Here is a 14,618-nt window from a genome sequence, read left to right on the forward strand (position 1 = left end):
AGAAATATGACAAAAGAATAAAGGAATATAATACAGATAAATAAACCAGGGATTTAAAAATGCCATGGAGGTTATAACTTTCTAAAATATAATTAATTAGTTATGAATAATTAAACTTAAGTTAAAAATAATAACAAACATCATGGTTAACTCAATATAAATCAAATAAAATTGTACCTTTGTAGTAAACTGTAGTAAATTCGGCCAATATTACTAAAATATACTTTTTGATTTAAGTATCTCATAAAATTGAAATATAGATTCCATACATAAATAAATTGTGAAAGCAGTATTAGTCCTTGTTTTATATTATAATCTAAGAACGGATCCAAGTTCTGAAATCTCTGTCAGATTTGCTTTTAAGGTAGGAAGTTATTCTAGACATTGAAACATATTCTCACACCTTGGTTAGCCATTCTTCCATTGAAGAGGTCAGACAATCTTTCCAGTAACAAGTATATAATATCCTTGCAGCAGTTGTCATATATAAAGCTAATTCAATATACTTTGAGGGGATAGATGGCTTGGTGAAGTTCAGTAGAAGTATCATAGGTTGAAATGGGAATTCAATTTTTAATATTTGTTTCATACGAATGTGAATCATTTTCCAGCTTTATGGTATTGCCATTAATTATGAAAAAAATGACCTGACCTGCTCATTACATTTCAGGCACTTTTTGGAAAGAAATTATCCATTTTGCCAATCAAAAGTGGGATTGTGTGCTAACAATAAAACATATCAGTTTTCTCTGAGTATAATGGTCAGAGTAAGTTTAATGTTTTTCCATTGAAATTCCCATTTTTGCATCTCTACTGCTATATTTAAGTTCTGCATCCATTTGATCAACAAATGTTTTGAGTTACATATTATAAGATTTTCAGTCAAGTCTCTCAATATTCCCCTTTGTTTCTGCAATTCTTTTGTTATGTTACATATTTGAAGATACTGAGACCAATTAGGCAAACTAGACCATTGTGAGGTTAGAGTTTCAAAGGATTTTATCTTATTAATACTTACATCTTGTAATATGAACAAATTGTTAGCTCTCTACTGAACAAATTTCTTGGTACCTTTCTCTTCATACAAATAAACATTTAATAACAATGCAAGAAGGGAGACATCTGGACTGATTCTATTCCCGTATTTATACCAGATAATCAGTACATTACTTATTATTGTATGATCTCTCATAGATAGTTTGTTCCTGTTTGCATCAACCCAGAGATATTCATGCAAGCTGTCGGATAATTTGTGCTCTTTACCATTGACTTCTCTTCCATTCCGAGTTGCAATCTTCCATATGCCATGGTCATCCCCAGGTGGACTCGTGGATATTGACTTCTACTACTCATCATGGCTTTGGTCAACTGAAGCTTTGGCAACTCTTTTTGTAAAATAGAGAAGATGTAGACTAGGTTTAATCATACCCCTGCCACAGGCATATAAGGACAGTATCAGCCAGGATGGACATATTTTGGGCAATAAGCTACATGTGCAACCAAAACCCGTTTTTATCACAAGCATCCTCAAACTAATCTAAAGATTCCCTTGCAAGCCAGTGCACAGTTGCCTACTTCCCACCATTTTGAAGGTATATGTAGTGTACTAACGCACATCAAGCTGCATCCTGTTCATGTTTCAATAATGTTTGTTGTTTCCTTGGACAGCTGTTGTTTTATGTATTGCTATTGTTTTTATGTAATGTTATTCTTCAAACTTTTTGAAACCACCCAGACTCATTTTGGAGCTGAGTGGCCTAGAAATTAAATAAATAAATGATATACTCTGATGGCATGTAGTAATGGCATTCCATAGAAAATGATCATAAGATTCTACTGGCTATTCTTAGGACAATGCTTAGGTTCAGTGGGAAGCCCAAATCTACAGCACAGTGGAATAATTTGGGGGTGGGAACAGGAACCTAGCCAATACCGGCTGATCTGGGAAATCTAAGGAGGGTTTGGTCTGGGAGGAAGATTTGAGAGTTACGAAGGAATGAAGCAGGAGAGACACAGTGAGTATTTGTTAGTATAGGGCAGGGTTCCTCAACCTTGGCAACTTTAAGACGGGTGGACTTCAAGCAAGGCTGGCTGGGGAATTCTGGGAATTGAAGTCCACCCGTCTTAAAGTTGCCAAGGTTGGGGAACCCTGGTATAGGGTTTTTCAAGGTAGCCTCCTTTAATATATGATGGATTAAACAGCCTCTAACTTTTGTTTTTGGATGGAAGATCCCCCAGAAATCCCAGGTCTGTAGGCTAGACTTGGACATTGCCATTGCTTTCTTCTGAGATGATTATTCAATATAACCCTGTACTGTTTTCAAGAAAACTACATAGATGTTTCTGTAAAGTTACCAACCCTAACCCTAACCCAGGTACAATTTGGAGACTTTACCTTTTAACTCACTCATGAGAGCATGCTTAACATGTCTTGACTCTTATTCAGAATTCTCTGTGGAGTCTGACCTCTAATATATATTTCAGAAAGCTGGTGAAAAAGATAGTATTATGCCAAATATGATGAAATCAATCAATCAATCAATCAATCAATCAATAATATGATGAAATAAAATACTACTTTTTGATGCTCTTTCCCTTCCTTTTATGCATGACTCTTTGATATGTAAGGGAAGGGAAAAACAAAAGTTAGAGGCTGTTTAATCCATCATATATTAAAGGAGGCTACCTTGAAAAACCCTAAACCAACCTTGGGTTCCTCAACCTTGGCAACTTTAAGATGGGTGGACTTCAACTCCCAGAATTCCCCAGCCAGCCTTGCTTGAAGTCCATCCATCTTAAAGTTGCCAAGGTTGAGGAACCCTGCCCTATAATAACGAATACTCACTGTGTCTCTCCTGCTTCATTCCTTCGTAACTGTCAAATCTCTTTATAAATTTGGTCCCATTAAAAAAAAAAAAAGGTATTGGCAATTTTAGGTATATTTTTCCATGTTATTGGGAGGGCTGCAGGGTATGGTTAAAAAAAGGTCAAGATGGCAAAAGCGATGGTGCCATCCTGACTTTTTTTTACCACAATTTGCAGACTTCTCTGTTAATGGAAGGTCAAGTTTGTGTTTTCCCAAGGCCAGGAATGAATCAGAACCCCCAAAACTGACATGAGGCCATCCTGGCTATCTTCAGTCTCTAAGGAAATGATCAGGTCATGAAAGGGTTTGCACAGCCCTAGTCAGTGCCTGTAAACTTACATTCTGCCTATGTGACCAGGATACTCAGATTATAAAGGCAGTGGCGTAAGAATGTAGTGAGAATCAGCTACAGGATAGAAAGTAGACAATCAGGGCTGGTGGGGGGAAAGGTGTGTTTAATGCTTCCCTCCATTATTTGTCCATTCAACATTTCTTTTCCAAGCTCTTGGAAGACCTTCTTTTCCAAGGTCTCCTCAGAGAGGAAAAGTCACTGGGGGAAGCCAATTTGTTTCCAAGAATGTTGAAAAAGTTGAAAAGTGGCAGATGTTCAGTGGTGATTTCACCCAGGTAAGTAGGCATGATGTAACAGTTTATGTCTATGGTTTCCAAGTCTTGAGATTTGCCTATGGAATTTTATTTTCATTCAAGACCATTTTCTTGATTCTGTCACAAACTTAATAGAAGCGTATCTGCTTTTCACTGCTCTATACTTTTGCTGTTTCCATTCTCAGAATCAATTCAGAGCATAACCTCCCGTGATACAATGGTGCTGGCAGATTGGGTATTAATTCACTTTTTAAAAATTATTATTGGAAAGAAGAAAATTTATTCTAGGACGTATGTCCTCAGAGGAAAGGCAAAGCAAATAAGAATCCATGTATTGTGCTGCTGAGGTGGAGAGAGAAGATATTTAGTTTATGCATTTATTTGGTTTGGTTTCTACTCCTGAAACAATATCCAGATGCAAAACTTGGAAAAATTTGGTGGAATTGTGGCCTGGGAGTGTATTTTTAAAGAAGTCAGTAGTGCTGTTGTCATCGGATTCACTGGCAATGAAGCTGGCTTTTCTTAATTTTAAAAGCAGCTCAGTAATAGAGGAATTTCTACCTGTGGTTAATGTGTAATTTTTTAATTAGCAAAGTAAAAAAGTCTGTGAAATCCAGAAGCTTAAAAATCTCTCCCTTGCTTGGAATTCTTGTAGCTGTGTTCTCATTATTGTTTCCAGTATAAGGGGATATGACTGCAGAATTAAAGGCAGTTAATTAAAATGGGCGGACTATTAAATGGAATTATGTAAAAAGTAAATACAGTTAAATTGGAACGTAAATCATATCAATGTCATCATTTGGTTTTGGGGTAGCAGATGATAGAAAGAGTGAGGGAAAACTACTCTATGTGAGGGCAGCTTTCTATGTCCAGGACCACCAGAGCTGTTGGACTTTGATGTCATGTTTGGGAGTTCTCACGTTGAAGCTCTCATTTGTATGAAAATTTAATATAGTTTGCTGATATATATAGCTTGAACCTGTGCATGTGACATTTGCTTATAGCCAGGTGCCTAATGCATTCTTAAATCTGTCTTCTAAAGTAGATTTCAACCATTACTAAAAGTCTTCAGGGAGATGATTAAAAAAAACCCAACAGCAACTAACTAGCTCCCCTGATTTTTCTAAGCTCACAGGGTGGTGGAAGGCATTAAAACAGGAATTGTCTGGCAGTTCTTTTTTCTGCCAGTCCAGTATCTATGAGTACAGTACGGGTTTGGTTTTGTGTCAAGTATTCATTCGTCTTTTTTATGAAGTTCCCATTCTTAATCAGAGTTATTGTTAAGGAGGTCTTACTCCTGACACATTACCTGAACATTCACTTAGTAAAATGGAGAGGCTGGATATTGGTTTAAATAAAATCAGCAGGTCTTACGTCTAACCTTTTACATATTTCACATAATGCTTCTGAAAATGTTTAAGCATGTTTTGCATGTCACCTTTCAATCCCCAGGATAGCCCATTGATGTTCTCCATCTATGTTGGACTATAACTCCAGTATTTCTAGGCCCCAAACATTTGTCCATGTTGTCTGAAATTCTGGGAGTTGTAGTTAAAATATTATTCAAATAGTACAGGGACCAGTTTCGAAAGATTGGTCTAGCATTTCCATTTAAACACTTAAAAAAGAAAAGAATACAGTATAGCAAATGATTAAAAAAGACACGCGCCTGTAATGCTGGTAAGGTGTTGTCAGCACACAACAACTGGGCACGGTAGATAAAATGTCTAGATAGTGGGACTTCAAATGTTGTGAGGCAGGGTTGCCCAATATGAAGCCCTCCATATGTTGCTGAATAGGAATGTCCAGGATCTCCACCCAACATATCAAGAGTAAAAGTTGCTGGGAATTGTAACTCAACAACATCACGAACCATAGGCTCCCCATTCCTGTCTTAATGGTATTTTTAGTGATAATAGTTATTCATTGAAGGCTTAAGGCTTATCATTTACAAAAGACTTTCATCTGATTTTTTTACAAGCAGATTGCTTCCTGTTGAGCCTATTAACTGGTGTGCCAAATATACCAAATTCCAGTTTATGAAGAGATTTTTTTGTATATTAGGTACGACAAGTCATCCTAAGGCAATACTGTATGGCACTACTGCTATTTCAGTGTTTAATAATTTAAAATATGAAACTACTTAAAGATTGTGTGCTGCAGGAACTGATCTTATCAGCAGAATGTTGCTAGAATAGTTCTCCAATGTAGCAGAACCTACTAATATTTCAGTAGTCACAGAACCAGCTGTTTGCAAGCAAGCACATCTATGTCATTATGATGCACACATCTTCAAATCTGTTTCCCATAGTATCCCATAGTATCTGCCTGGCCACTTTGATTTTGAAGGGTTGGTGTGGTCCAGTTTCTTTTCTCAGGACCTTGGAAATGGGCCTTCTCTAAAGCAGCACCTACACATGTTTTCCCTAAGATCTGGATGGCCCCCACTCTGCTGTTGTTCAGAAGAGTGGTGAAGGCCTTTGGTGAGGGAGAGTGAGATCCCTCGCTTCACTCCATCTGGTCTGTCACACTTGCCATCCTTTATTGATTTTATTGTAATTTCTTTGTTTGATTGTTGTGAGCCACCCAGAGTCATTGGGAGTCAGGCGGCATACAAGTTGAATAAATCATCATCATCATCATTGAATGCATTGACTGGGTTTATACATCACCCTTAAAACATCCTTGGTTTAAAATTTAAGTTTTTATTTTAATCACAACTTTAAAAAGAAAACATCAGAAGTGACTATCTCTGAGCTTTGAAGCTTGTCAAAGATGGACACTCCCCGTTTGATTGCAGTATATCTTATTCCTGGCACCGGCTCACAGAGTGACAGCAGACAGCCCATGGGAGTCTCTCCCTGTGCAATTGCAGATTAATGGAGATCTCCATTCCATTGGGTCAGCGCTAGAGACTCTAGGCGGTAGGTCGGTGCTGCAGCAACAGTGCTGATTTAGCTGATCCCTTCCCAGAAGAACAGAGTTGCATGAGGTGACAAGTGTTTGACACATCCACATATCACTAAACAGTAGAGTGTCTGAATTCGCGCATGCACACACATTCCAAGAAGAGGCCTGCTGCATGTTTTAGAGCTGTGGATTGATTTATAGTTAAGTCTGAAGTTTACTATTTTGATTTTTAAAAAATGTTTTGTTTTTAAATAAAAATAAAAAGTATTTTATTTTATAAAAATGATAGTTCTCCAGATAGTTTTAAAGCTAAAATCAACCAGGATATTGCTGTAGTTGAAATATTTATAGCATGAACTTCGTTTCCATTGAGCAGGCTGCTTTGATTTAAGCCATTTTAAAGACTGATTAATGTGGAACAGTGTCGATTACCAACCAAACAACTCGGCTAATTTACTAGAGATTGCAGATCAGGCTATTCATTTTCTGAGGGCTCATTGTTTCTTAGAGAGACAATAAAAATGTAGCTTTGTAATCTAAGCATTTGATTTCACAGCTGTAAAGTGTTTTTTTTTAAATGTTAAGGATACTAGGCAATTATTATACCCCAAAACCTTACTTGAGACTGATTTTAAAGTTAAATATTTGTGTAAGCTCTCATTGAATTAAGATGCAGAAATGGAATTAATGATTGTCAGTTTGACATATAAAATTACTTACTTTACTATTTGTTTTCTTATTTTAGAATCTTAGTCTAGGGCCACATACCATCCCCAGAGGCCGTTGTTCCAGCCTGCCTCATGGATTCCATTTGATCAGACTACGGTATCAAATACAATTTTTGCAGATCAGCCATGTGGTTTGCTATCATTTTAAGGTAGGAAACAGGAAAATTACTGGGTTTAACATAAAATAGGCCTAATTCAATTTTTTTAAAAAACCTCCTCAAAATTAGCAGGAAAAAAAAATGCAATGAGTGCCCCTCTCCATGTGGTTATTATCCACTCTGCTTCCCCATCATGAAATATGGCCCCAGCCACCAAATGTATCTCAAATTAGGCCCAAACTCTTAGACACCGTATGCAAAATGTCCATAATATTATGCTCTAAATTAATATATTGTTTTTTGTGTGTGTTTTGTTGACTCCTGGTGATTGCCTGGACAAGTCCCTGCAGTTTTCTTGGCAAGATTTGAGAAGTGGCTTCCGTTGCCTTCTTCCTAGGGCTGAGAGAGAGTGACTGGCCCAAGGTTACCCAGTTGGCTTTGTGCCTAAGGTGGAACTAGAACTCACAGACTCCTGGTTTTTAGCCTGGTGCCTTAACCAGCACACCAAACTGGCTCGAATTAGTAGATCTACCTGCTTTAATAAAACTAATTAAAAACACAATATTTTGCTCAAAGCAAATATTAGATTTCATTGATGTCAAGGCACCTCTAATGGGGACACATTTCTTTTGTAATGAAGTAGGGCTTCTGACCTGGTGGATGTGCTTTTGGATTGGGTATAGCCCTAAGAATATATAGCCCAATTTTGCCCATTTGCTGCTAAAAGCCCTTTCCTCACTTGGAGATCTGCATCAGCCCCAGACTGTCTTGGTGACCCCAGTGTTCCCCTTTGATCACACAACACTGCCTTTACCTTGTTTGCAGTCCATAATTTAAACTGTTTTATGCCAATCTTTCAAGTTTTAGAAAATAACCAGTTTTCCTGTGTAAAGTTTATTTACCTTTCCTTCCCCTGTTTTGGAGAGGAATGTTCATGTGACAAGCCTAGTGCTGATCAGTCCTTGGTGGATTCTCAGAGGAGGTGCCTGTATTTTAAGAGGGGGTGAGAAAAACATAATAATTTATCAGCCAATTAGCATTCTCAGAATATTCCCCACCATCTCCAATGAAGACATTTTGGTATCCAACAGGATAGCCCAAGAATCATGGCAGTATAGTTCAATCTCAGCAAGATGTTATGTTAATCTAGACCAGTGTTTCTCAACCTTGGCTGCTTTAAGCTGTGTGGACTTCAACTCCCAGAATTCCCCAGCCAGCCATGAATTCTGGGAGTTGGTCCACACAGCTTAAAGCGGCCAAGGTTGACAAACACTGATCTAGATCCACAGCAAAGAAAGCTCAGCATTATAATGCTATTCACAACTCATCTATTGATTAACTTTTTTAGATTTAAAAGTAAACCTTTCTGTAAGGAATTCCCTTTTTTAAAAAAGTGCTGCTGGGTACCAGTGTAATAACTAGAGCAAATTTAAGGGATCGTCAAAAATGAGACATAAATGAAAGAGTCATAACTGATTAGGGCTAGTCTATCTGGGCTGTAGATATCTGGGCTATCACTAGATGGAAGCAAAGATATATTTTTTTTTGCCCATGCAGATTTTTGCCACCCTGGCATGGAAGTCCTACAGCTGAACTGCATATACTACAATTGTTACAGAAGCTTGCAGGTAAGATTTTGATTCATAAATACCAATATACCGACTGTCATTTTTGCCATTCAAATATAGCAGAATGTTCTGTTAGGTTTCTCTCTATATGTATCACATTAACCCATGTCTTATTTTAACCATGGTTTGTTAAACAATCCAGAGTCAGTCTTGCATGTAAGCAAAGTAATCATGTGTTGTTGGTTTTTTGCTCAGTTTCTGGTTTCTTTTCTGTCTTTTAAGTTGCCTTTTCCTTGCATGTCTTTGAATTAACCAAGGGTTGGAGTGACCACCAGAACAAACCAAGAATAATTGAAACAAAAACTGTGCATCCAACTTTGCACATCATACTAGGCTACAGATGCAATCAGGAGGCCAACAACACAGTATTTAAGCCTCTAATTTACTGCTATAAAACAAACCAGTTTACTGATCCTGTTTTGTATGTTACACTGAACCAGAAGAATACTATAGTATGATTTTGGACAGCATTTAAACCCAGCTGCCGCAGTCTGGTAATTAGCACTGTATTTTGAAGATCACTATGATCTTAGGACCCACAGTGTGTATGTTCTGTGGTTATTCTGCAATGGCCTCAAAAGCCATTGTGATCTAGCAAGAGCCTTGTTTCATATCTACCAAGAAGAACAATAATTGGTTAGATGGATTAAAAAATATCTGTTTCTTGCTCACTACATTTTTTAAAGGTACACCTAAAGGCTTTTTTTATTTAAGTATGTTTCTGAAAATGTGAAGTATGACTTTAGCAAGCAGATATTTAACAGCCTCTTTATACATCAGCAGCTGCATTAGCAGGTAAAACTGGGTGTTGCTGCAACTGGAGTTGATCCAGGTTTGTTGCACTGGTCACTATGAATTCTTCCATCTGCCAAAAGAAATGATAGCCATCTAACATTCATTTTGAACAGTGGAATCTAGGTTTTAAAAAAAATTATTTTAATTATTTCCTTTCTAGTGTTCTGAAAATCAATAATGTACAAATTACTAACCAGTAGCTTGTTTCTTCATGTACAAATTGGTATTGAATTCCTAAGCACATCCACTTAGAGGCTTCATTCCTGTGGATTTTTCAAAATGAAATCTACCTCAATTTCATTGCACTGAGGATTTTAAAATATCATCTGGGTAATTTTCTAGCCCCACAATGGGATGAATGCTGTGAGAAGTATTGTATCAGTCTGGGGGAAGGAAGAGGAAGTAGAAAGACGAGATAACAAAACAAAATATTGAAGACAGCTAACAAAAATAAAGAAACAAAATCCAGAATAAAAAAGTTATAAAACATAAAAGCAAAACTAATACTAAAATTAATAGTTAAATCCTTGGCATTTGATTGCTATAAATTGCATGCCAAGGCAGCCACCAAGTTGTTCTACAACAGAACACAAAAATGCCCAAATATTTAACAAAGAAAAAGAACAGGAGAATGCATAACAGAAACCTAATTGGGTGTAGGGGCTAAGGTGCTGGCCTAGGAACCAGGAGGCTGTGAGGTCTAGGCTTCCCTTACGCATAAAAGCTGGATGGGTGACTTTGGGCCAGTCACTCTCTCTCAGCCCAACCCACCTCACAAAGTTGTGGGGAAAAATAGGAGTATTAAGTATGATCACCAATATATATATATATATTTATATTGGTGATATTGGTATGATCACCAATAAATATATTGGCAGGAGTATTAAGTATGATCACATATGTATGTATGTATGTATGTATGTATTGGGATAAATATATAATCATAATGATAATTCCTAGTTTGGTCACAAACTGCCCCTGAAATAGAAAGAATTTAGTGTAGCTGGATGCCAAACCTGAACTCATATTTTGATCAAATTTTATAATCCATGGAAGTGGCTAGCAAGGGTAGGTATGGGCAAGCTGAATTGTAGAATATGAAGAATCTTCTCAGGGAATAGGGTTTTTTTCTCCTCTAAAGAAGGCTTCCATTTCCTCTAGTTCATCTACCTTTAAGGGCCCAAATTGGTGCCTTGATATTTATCTAACATGTTGTGTAACATAACACAGTGATCCTGTACATGTTTCCTTACAAGTGATATTCATGGAATTGAATGCAGCTACTGCCAAGTCAACCTGCATAGGATTTCAACTGATATGCAAATGTTATATAATGGTGAGAACCTTATACAGTACTCTATGCTTTTTAGGTGTGGACTTCAATTGCTAGAAGGCTCTACAAATGTGCTGATCTGGGGAGCACCCAGTTGAAACAGGCCCCATTAAAATGTATTTGTTGGTTAGAGTTATAACCTGTCTTTCCTCCAGAGCTCACAGTGGTATTAATTATACTCCCTCCAGCTTTTCCCCCCATAATAACAACTCCAGGAGGTAGGCTGAGCTGTGAGAGAATGACTGGTACATTGAGCTTCCACGGCTGAAGGTGAATTTGAACTCCCCCAGCCTTAGTCCAACACCATATTATCAGATGGAGATGAAGGAGATCTGCTTCAGATCTCTACTCAAATGTGAAACTCCCCTCGAGTGAGTCACTGTCTAAGCTTAATCTATCCCACGAGATAAAATGGAAAGGGGAAGAGCAATGTCGTGTGCAAGAAATAACAAATGTTCTTTATGAAACTGTAAAGAGCTGTAAGAGTCCAATCCTAGATGGCTTCCTTCTCATATGCACTTCTTGCAGCTCTTTCATTGGTAGGCCTTCTGTTGGCTCCTTGGGCCAACAAATTATTTTTCTGCACAATTGTTTGTAGCCAAGATTCTGTCTGATACTAAAGTTAAAATCATTAATATACATTCTGGGTATTATTCAAACAAAATTTGAATTCCCCATTGTTTTGCTCCCACTTTGTCCTGTTTTGATTATAAATCATCCCCTAGGACCAGGGAAGCCAGTCCCCCTAGGGTGAAGCAAAAGAGTTGTTTGTTCCCTAAGTGGACACTAATGAGTGGCTGGGCTGTGGCACTGAGTATGGGGTTCCCCTTCCCCTGCATTAAACATTTAATAGAAAGACTGAGGAAGCCAGAGCCCAGGAGGAGGAGAAATAGGCACTCTGCTCAGTGGGCTATCCAGTGGCAAGCTGTTGGGGTCTTTCTCTCTTGTCTGTTTATCATAGGAGAGGCTGCAGAAACAATTCAGATTTTTTTCATGGAAAGAGACGGTGAACTGTTGAAAACTAAGCCAGTTAAAATTCACAGTCTCCCTGTTTGTTCTTTAATTTTCCTTCCTTCCTTCCTTCCTTCCTTCCTTCCTTCCTTCCTTCCTTCCTTCCTTCCTTCCTTCCTTCCTTCCTTCCTTCCTTCCTTCCTTCCTTCCTTCCCTTTCCATCCTCCATCCCTCCATCCCATTTTCCTGACTATTTCTTTCCTAATCTCTTTTCCAGATCCAGTAATTCAGTATGATGTATTCCTGAAGGGGAGCCATGTAAAACTATTACAGCACAAATAGAAAGTATCTGGTTCCTTAACCATGCACCAGTCTTTCTTCCCCCTGCTCTTCTTCTAGGGCCAATGGCAAGAGAAGGCAACCTGTAGCAATCTCTGTAGCACTCAGAGATTGCTGAGCTATAACTTCCAGGAACCTCAACTAGCACAGTTAATAGTAAGAGAATCTGGGAATCATATCCTGAAACATTTGGAGTGCTACCGGTTATCACACCTGAGATTATGGACTGAGGATGGATGAAGTCCCAGATGACTGAGGGAGGACAAACATTGGCTTCAACTTCAAAAAGGGGGAAATGAAGGACCTGAGGATCTCTAAACCAGTTGGTTTAATATTTGTACCTGGGGAAGATTCTAATATACTGTAGATCATAAAGGGATAAATCTGTTATGCATCTCAAAAACAAGGCCATTATTACTAGAAATTAGCATGGATCAAGAATATATTTTTAATTCAGGAACTTCCTTAGTAGATCATGAATGCTATGTGGGTACAATATGTACAGACTTTAACATCCAAAGTATCCTACAATATTCTGATTGGTGAGTTCTCAGTGTAATCCTATTTAATATTTTAATCAACAAAAAGATAGAGAGCATACTTGTCATATTTATAGATGATAAAAAATTGGGTGGGATTACTTAACACTCTAGAAGAGAGAAATGAAAATCAAAATTACCTTGATTAGAGGATTGAAATTACCAAAATAAAGTTTAACAGAGAGAAATGCAAAATTATTCATTTAAAAAAATGAAGGCAAGTGCACAAGTATAGGATGCGTATTGAGGTAATAGTATGCATGAAAGGATCTTGAAATTGTAGCTGATGACAAGCTGAACTTGAGTCAGGTAGGAGCATGATGTGGCCGCCAAAAAGGTAAATGCAATTTTAGGCTGCATCAACAGAAATATAATTTCTAATATTCTAATTATATATAATTCCACCATGTTCTGAACTGGTCAGATCCCCCTTTGAGTACTAAGTCCAGTTCTGAGCCCCACATGTTAAGAAAAACTCAGAAAATGGGAATAGGTGCAGGAAAGAGCAACAAGGTTGGAAACTAAGCTTTACAAGGAAAATTTGAAGGAACTGGTATGTTTAACCTTGAAAAGGTGACTGCCAAGGAATATGATAGCTTTTTTTTTACGCGCATAAGGGGTGCCAGACAGAAGAAGGTTAAGACCTCTTCCCTGTAGTCTCAGAATGCAGGACATGGAATAAAGTTCTTAAGTTACAGGAAGGAACATTCCAATTGAATGTTAGTTTGACAAAAGAGCCAATTACCCGGAGAGTCGGTGGGCTCTCGTCCCTGCAAGGAGAGGCAAAACAGCCATCTGTCAGAGATGCTTTAGTCTGGATTTCTGCCCTGAACAGCGGTGTTGCAATCAATTGTCTTAAGTGGTCCCTTCCAACTCTATGGTTCTATTCTGTACCTTGAATCTGTTAGAATTAAGCAGAGTTAGAGAAGAAGAGGGTGGGGTTGGGGAGAAACATGGGCAGGTTGTTATATGTACAGTGCAGCTATTCCAGAATCTGCAAATTGACCGGTAGGGTCATTAATGTAAAAACTTCTAAGCCCAATACCACATTTGAATTCAAGCACTCCCCTAGAGACTTTGCTGGGATACCTACTTTGTGTAGAAGTCCTTGTGAACTAATTTCAAGTCTACCCACAAACATTTATTTATACCCACTCCATTTCCACTGCAGCACCATTTGAAGTCTTAGGGTATTTCTCCTTTGTTCTTTTTCCACATCCTCCTTTCTGGAAACCTTGATGATGCAAAAATACCTAACGTACAGCTTTCTGATCCACCAAAATACACTTTAGATTTCTTTTCCATTCTGAATTAAGAGAATATTGGAATATTTCATGTGGGTTACAGATGGATAATGTAATTGGGACTTACTATCTACTTCTTCAACAGTGTGTTTATTAAAGGTACAGTGTTGTGTACATTCAGTTTTTGGGAATTATATTTATGGAAGAAATAAACTGAGAGAAATGATGCATACTGGGGAATGGAATTCCAGTTCATGTGTAACTTTGTGTAAAACAATGCATTTGCAGAATATATTTTGTTTCTCCTCCATACATGGGAATCCATGGAAGGGGGCAGTTCCTCCCCCAGTTATAATCCCCAGATTCATAGCTTTTAAAAGAAGACCTAATCCATAACCTTCTAAAAGCTGAGCTTTGAGGCAAAATGTGTTGTCACTCTGTCCTATTGATTGATTGATTAAATGTATATAGCCACCCCTCTCACTTGCATGTGACTTTGGGCAGCATACACAATTAAAACATAAATAATAATCAACATAATTCAATCATTAAAACCAATTAAAACTGTATTTTGTAAGAAA

At 37.7% G+C, this 14,618-nt stretch overlaps 1 long non-coding RNA gene across 1 annotated transcript; it reads right to left on the reverse strand.

The window, feature by feature from the left end:
* Positions 1-1,307: 1,307 nt before the first annotated feature.
* Positions 1,308-13,667, reverse strand: LOC148214574 (uncharacterized). The gene is made up of 3 exons (XR_015797783.1): positions 13,539-13,667; positions 8,111-8,194; positions 1,308-1,385 (listed from the first exon to the last, which is right to left on the reverse strand). It is a non-coding gene; the product is annotated as an uncharacterized LOC148214574 (long non-coding RNA).
* Positions 13,668-14,618: the final 951 nt, after the last annotated feature.

The sequence above is a fragment of the Python bivittatus genome, unplaced genomic scaffold (assembly GCF_059951505.1).
Source record: "Python bivittatus isolate LINGU-HERP-01145 unplaced genomic scaffold, Pbiv_v1 ctg000610_np1212, whole genome shotgun sequence".
Lineage (NCBI taxonomy): Eukaryota > Metazoa > Chordata > Lepidosauria > Squamata > Pythonidae > Python > Python bivittatus.